Raw genomic sequence first — 6,000 nt, forward strand, 5'->3', positions numbered from 1 at the left:
GCTCAGAGGTACGAACCTAATTACAAAAGAGTTAGCAGGTTCAAAACACTTTAGAGCTAGAGATTGAAGTAGCGTGCCTTGCAACTGTACTTAAAGGCCATAAGTATAGGAGCTACAGCCCCTAGGAACAGCAGGCATGCTGTGACCTTCTATGTACCAGCTAAAATAGAAGGATCGCGGGTTAAGACCTGCCAATTACGAAACGGCTAGGTGTGAAGTAGTCGAAAAAAGACAAAAGCAACGTGAATAGTCAACTAGTAATAAAGTAGGACTCAATCAGACGGCAGGGGAATTTTGTAGAAACGGGAAATCCACACGAGCAAAGTACCAAAGTATACCCCCCGAGCATGGCATCTGCAGAGGCTGTATTTGAGGACACAGATCTTGAGGACGAAGAGAGGCAAAGAGCTCGTAGTTCTAGATCAAACCCAGCCTTAGGGCTGTCATATAGTATGATAAGACTAGGGAACAGATCGATAAAATACTTCCATGGAGATATCGGGAAGTGTGAACCATTCCCCGGGCAAATGATATTGACCTCGTGGTTTAATCCAGCTAGCAGGTCGCTGGACCACGGAGGAGGGGTAGCAGCGACGCTAAAACGAAGGTTCCCCAAATCATGTTACTGAGGACCCACTGCTCCCTTACCTGGCGGAACAATAGTTCAACAAAAAATCAAGGACAGTGGAAGCTATCGGGAAATTATCCACTGTTGCTACAGTGGAAGGAATAGCCCTGACAGGTTAGCATCTATGTTCTATGATGAGGAAGACGAGAAGTACCTGTATAGAATATTACAGTAGGGAGCGTTAGCAGCCAAATACCCGTGCAGGGTGATTACCCTGTTCGGTGATGGGATCTTCAAGCACTCACACCAAGATAGTGTGCAGGCCCTAGTTAAAATGCTACAGAAACACAGGGGCTGTGAATGGTTGATCTGTTGCACGGAAACGGTCATGGGGGAAATAGAGAGAGCTCTGGGACGCCCAAAGCACCTCTACCCGGACCTGTTTCTGCGACCGGATCGGAACGTTCACACGCCCCATGAAGATGTAGTGGTACAAATTCCATGGAGGATATTGTATACCCAGATACCTAAAAGAGGGAGACACTTCTCTAGGAGCTCAGGGTAGACTAGCAGGCAGTACAAAGCAACCCAACTACTCCTGGAAATGTGTCAGGCTCCTCAAGGGGCTCCTTCGCTCCAGAGAACAGAGGGAGTGCAATACCTGCAGACCTGCAGGGGTATCAGGGAAAGCCCTGTGGTGCGAATCCTTAAGCATCCTTAAGCTTCAGGAGGAGCTTGCAGGGAGCAATATTCTACCTTCTCCTGCCCGCTGACCGAGAGGGAGATGCACTAGTGACAACAGATGATGAGGATGAAAATGATGAGGATTCTGAGTCAGAGGGAGATGTAGAGGATCACAGTGAGGATGGAAACCAGGTTGACGAGGGGGGAGAATTAGAAAGGGATGAATGGGGCGAAGAAAGGAACTCGTCCCAGGTTCTTCCCCCAATTACTGAGTTCAGGAAAGCCCCCCCACCAGTCAACTTTGGGAATCAGCTCCCACGCTCGCTTCAGTGCATTCCTACCCCATGCTGGGTAGGAGGAAATGGTAAGGCAGAGGAACTCGATGAGCATATCTATCAGGAAGCTGTTTGGAGATTCAACCCCCTCTACTCACTAAATGATATACCAACAAGCCCTAGTCAGAGAACAGGAAGCACAGCCCCGCCTGGGCCCCCATTACCTAGGCCATCGAGCCCCTCGCCAATACTGCCAGGGCTCACTAGGGCGCTGAGCACGCTAAATGTACATCACAGGGGAAGCTCCCTTGCGACGAGCAATGGATCCAGGCGCTCGTAGGAAACACAAAGTGAAAACAAACAGGCCTGTAATAGAGTCTGATGAGGAGGATAATGTTCCCCCATCACGCACCCCGACCAGGGGAAGAAGCAAAAGTCGCAGTGGGGAAAGAACACCACCTAGGCCGGTACATGAAAGTACCCCAAGACCCAGGGCCCCTATAGTCGCTCCTCAGCCAACTCCTACAGGGGACCGACCCAAGGGACTCCAGACAATGGTTCCCCTGGGTCGGCAACTGATACGAAGGGTAACCATTTGTGATCCACCAATACCAAAAAAGACCTCTAGAGGCAGGCTGGGAAAAATCACCAGACCAATGCCAGATACCAAATACAGCCCAGACAAGTACCCGTGCAGTGAGCCTACCTACCGGACTGAGAACGATTGGTATAACCCTAGACTCTTTGAAGAGGGGGAATATCACTCGGACTGGGAGGAAGAGCCTATCTGCGAGGAAGCGGTCTGGTACCCAGTATCACTTGGAGAAAGGAGGAGTATAGATAAGGCACCCAAGGGATCCAAAGTATTGGCTTTCCGAGGCATAGGGAAACCTTGGAAAATGTCATATCTCAGACAGGGATATTACTTTTACAGAGAAGGCTGTATAAGGAGAGACAGGTCTATAGAAAGACAGTTTGCAGAACAGAACCCGCGGGGTAAGTCAGTGAGAGATTCGGGGGGCGATGGAGAAGACGATCCAGATCCGGACCCCTACTGGGGCTCGAGTGGATGGGAGCCTCATAGACCACCTCGAGGTAGAGATAACAGAAGGAATAGGGAACAGGGACCTCAGGACGAAGATCCTGAGGAGATCGATACCTTCTTCCAGCAGCAAGCACTCAGAACGGCAGAAAGGTGGAACTCTATCCGATCCTCTGGATCAGGAAGGGGGAGCGCCAAGAGCCAATGAGACACGCTCTTGGTAGGAGGGTTAGAGCCAGAGCAGGAAGATGTCACCTTCCCAATGGGGCAGGTTAGCTTGCTGGATATTGTACCAGCAAGGAAATCAGGACTGAGTGATATAGAATATCTACAACAAGTCAGGAAGAGTGGGTTCACAATGGAACAGATGGACACCCCTCAGATGACTCTTGTGCTCAGGGAGAATAGAGTTCACGTCCCGAATGGGTGCAGAACTAGCGATCTCCTGAGGCACATGGTCTCAACCCCAGGGGTGTCTCCCGTAGAGGAAGAGGTAGAGTCACTCAGTCAGTCTGTGCAAAAAGGGTAAATGACTCTGAGTGTCGCAATGCGATCTCTTAGAGGAGTACCTGGTAATAGCACATACTTTGAGGAAAAGTTGTTAGGGAAAATACCTGGAGGAGTTAAACTGTACAGGATGGGCCTTCTGGTCAACAGAGCAGAAAACGCAAAACCTAATCATGTATGATTGCAAGACTCATGACAAAAACAAAAAAAACAGAGAAACTCGCAAACCAGGCCCACCCAAAGTCCAAGGCGCAGAACCAGCACGCGCCAAAAAAAGTGCTCCTGTAACAGAGAATGGTGCGCCGAATGCACCCAAAAAGACCTACAAAAAAACCCCTCCGGGGGCACCGAAGAGGCCTGGAGTGACAAACGAAGTGTTCAAAACTGACTCTGGAGCAGAAGGCTCAGCTAATTCAGGACAGGAAGGACAGGGACGCAAAGTGGGGCAGCAACAATCTTAGAACTTCTAAACCAAGTAGCCTTTGAGGAGCAGGGTGAGTTAAAGGCTAAATGGAACGGGGAAGTATATACAGTTGATACCGGAGCCACAATGTCCACCAGTAGAGTAGCATCACCCACCGGAGACCAGACCTCTGCGGTCATGGCAGATGGGAGTTTAGTACCTATGAAATTAGGAAACTATGATAGCTCAAGGGTACTCATGGGCCCTATGAACCTCATGGGATTGCGAGACTTAGAGAAGGCAGAGAAGGTCAGGTGTTTGAAGGAGATAAATAACGAACAACAAATGGAGAGAATACTCAGTGAGACTGAGATAACAGACAAAATCAGGCTAGAAGAGATCCTCAGGAAAGGACAATACTCTGAGTTCAAAAACAATTGTGGATTAGAGGATATGGAACCCTATCAGATCAAAGGAGGGTCACCAGGGAAAGTGAAGCAATACCCTGTGAAACCTGAAGGTGCTAAGGAAATTCAGGTAACTATTGATGAACTGGTAAGACAGGGAGTTCTAGTGATAGAGCCAGAACCTCCATGTCTCACACCCATTCAGGCAGTAGACAAGAAGGATAGGGGATTCAGATTAGTACACAACCTTAAAGAATTAAATGATCAGACTCAAAAAGACCAAAGAACGATGTTGAATCCCCAGAAAATCATCAGGGAGGCCACTAAGGCAAAATTGTACACCAGTATTGACCTAGCCAATGAGTTCTGGTCTATACCCATATCTGACGGATCCAGTATGAAAACATGCTTTCAGCTAAACAAAACAGCGTACCGGTGGTCAAGGTTACTGCAGGGATTTTGTAACAGTCCTAATGTTTTCCAAGAGACAGTGGAAAAGGTCCTAGAAGGGCTGAAAGTTGATGTATATATTGATGATGTCCTCATTGCTACTGAGACAGAGGAAAAACATTTGAGTTTGCTGGAAGAAGTTATCAACCGGTTAAAAACCGCTGGATTCAAGATCGGGATGAAAAAATGTGAGATAGGTAGATCAAAGGTGAAGTACCTTGGCTTCATGATAAGCACTGAAGGGAGAGATATTTCAGACGACTACCTGGATGATCTCAAAATACCAAAGACAGTACTAGAAACAGAACAAGAGCTGGGAAAGTTGGAATATGTGGCAGCACATATACCACACTATGCAGGGAGGGCAAAGGAGTGCCACGATTTAAAGAAGGGCCTTAGAACCAGAGATGAGGAAAAAAGACGCATGCAAATGCATGACAGTCCTCTCACCGAGGAGGAGCAAGCTAAAGTACAGAGACTCATAGAGTATTGCAAAGAAAAGCAGGAAACTCTAAAACATGTGACACCCAATGCCCCGATCAGAGTCCTTGTATCTGTGGATGACCTGAACGAGGAAACGTGAAAGTGGTACAGGGCAAGGAAACCTGCTTCAACCTTTCTGCCTCCTGGAGGCCCACAGAGAAAATATTCTTGAACGAGGAAAGGGAGCTATGCGTATTGTATAGGTTCTACCCATACCTCCGAACATATGGGGACAATACTGGTATGGAGGTCTCCTTTGAGTTAGGAGAAACCCAGACCCTGACTAAAGCAAAGGTAGATGGATCAAAAGCCTTAAAAGGAAGATGGGATGCATGGGGAATCATGCTCCACGATCCCTTAGTGAAGATAGTGAAATCCGGAAAGAAAGTGAAACCTCCAGAACCAGAGTTGCTAGACGAAGCGAGCTGGGTCCTGTACACGGACGGATCAAAAAGAAAAGAGGATGGGGAAAAAGCTTACTGGGGCTACATCCTTAACAGATATGATAAGGAAATTGAGAGAAAGAAAGGGCCTACTATCAGAAGTGCACAGGCGGCCGAGGTAAAAGCGTGTCTACAAGGGATGGCTGCAGCCAAAAGGAGAAAAATCAGAAGGTTACACATAATCACAGATTCTGTCTATGTGGCCACAGCTCTCAAGGAGGATTTACCTTACTGGGAGATAAGGGGGTTTCAGGATAATCGTGGTCAAGATCTGAAACACAAGGAAGAATCTATCAGTCCAACATGTAAAGAGCCACACTGGCCAAACAGATAGGGTACGTGTAGGGAATGCAGAAGTAGTTAATCTTGTTCAGGCCAGATCATCCCTCTATAACCATTTCACCATTCTACCAGAGCAATGGAGGAATGAAGAGGGAATGTTTGAGCTGCCAGACAAGGAGGCCCCGCGCTATGTGAAGGAGTTGCATGGTGCAGTGGATAGAGTGCAGTGGTAATGCAAGGTTCACGTTCTGCGAAAGATGTGTAGATCATATAGCTTGCAGGGCAACAGTGGGGCGATATCACCACCACGAGTTGCCTAATGAATGTTGCAAAGGATCCCCTACGGGTTTCGTCACATGTGACCCGTACGCACAATACAAGTGCTTCAGGGCTTCGGATCTTTTTGATAGAGACCCTCCGAGCCAAACCCTGATATACAGGGAGGATAGAATGGCT

This window comes from Sander vitreus, chromosome 22 (genome assembly GCF_031162955.1).
Source record: "Sander vitreus isolate 19-12246 chromosome 22, sanVit1, whole genome shotgun sequence".
NCBI classification, from domain to species: domain Eukaryota; kingdom Metazoa; phylum Chordata; class Actinopteri; order Perciformes; family Percidae; genus Sander; species Sander vitreus.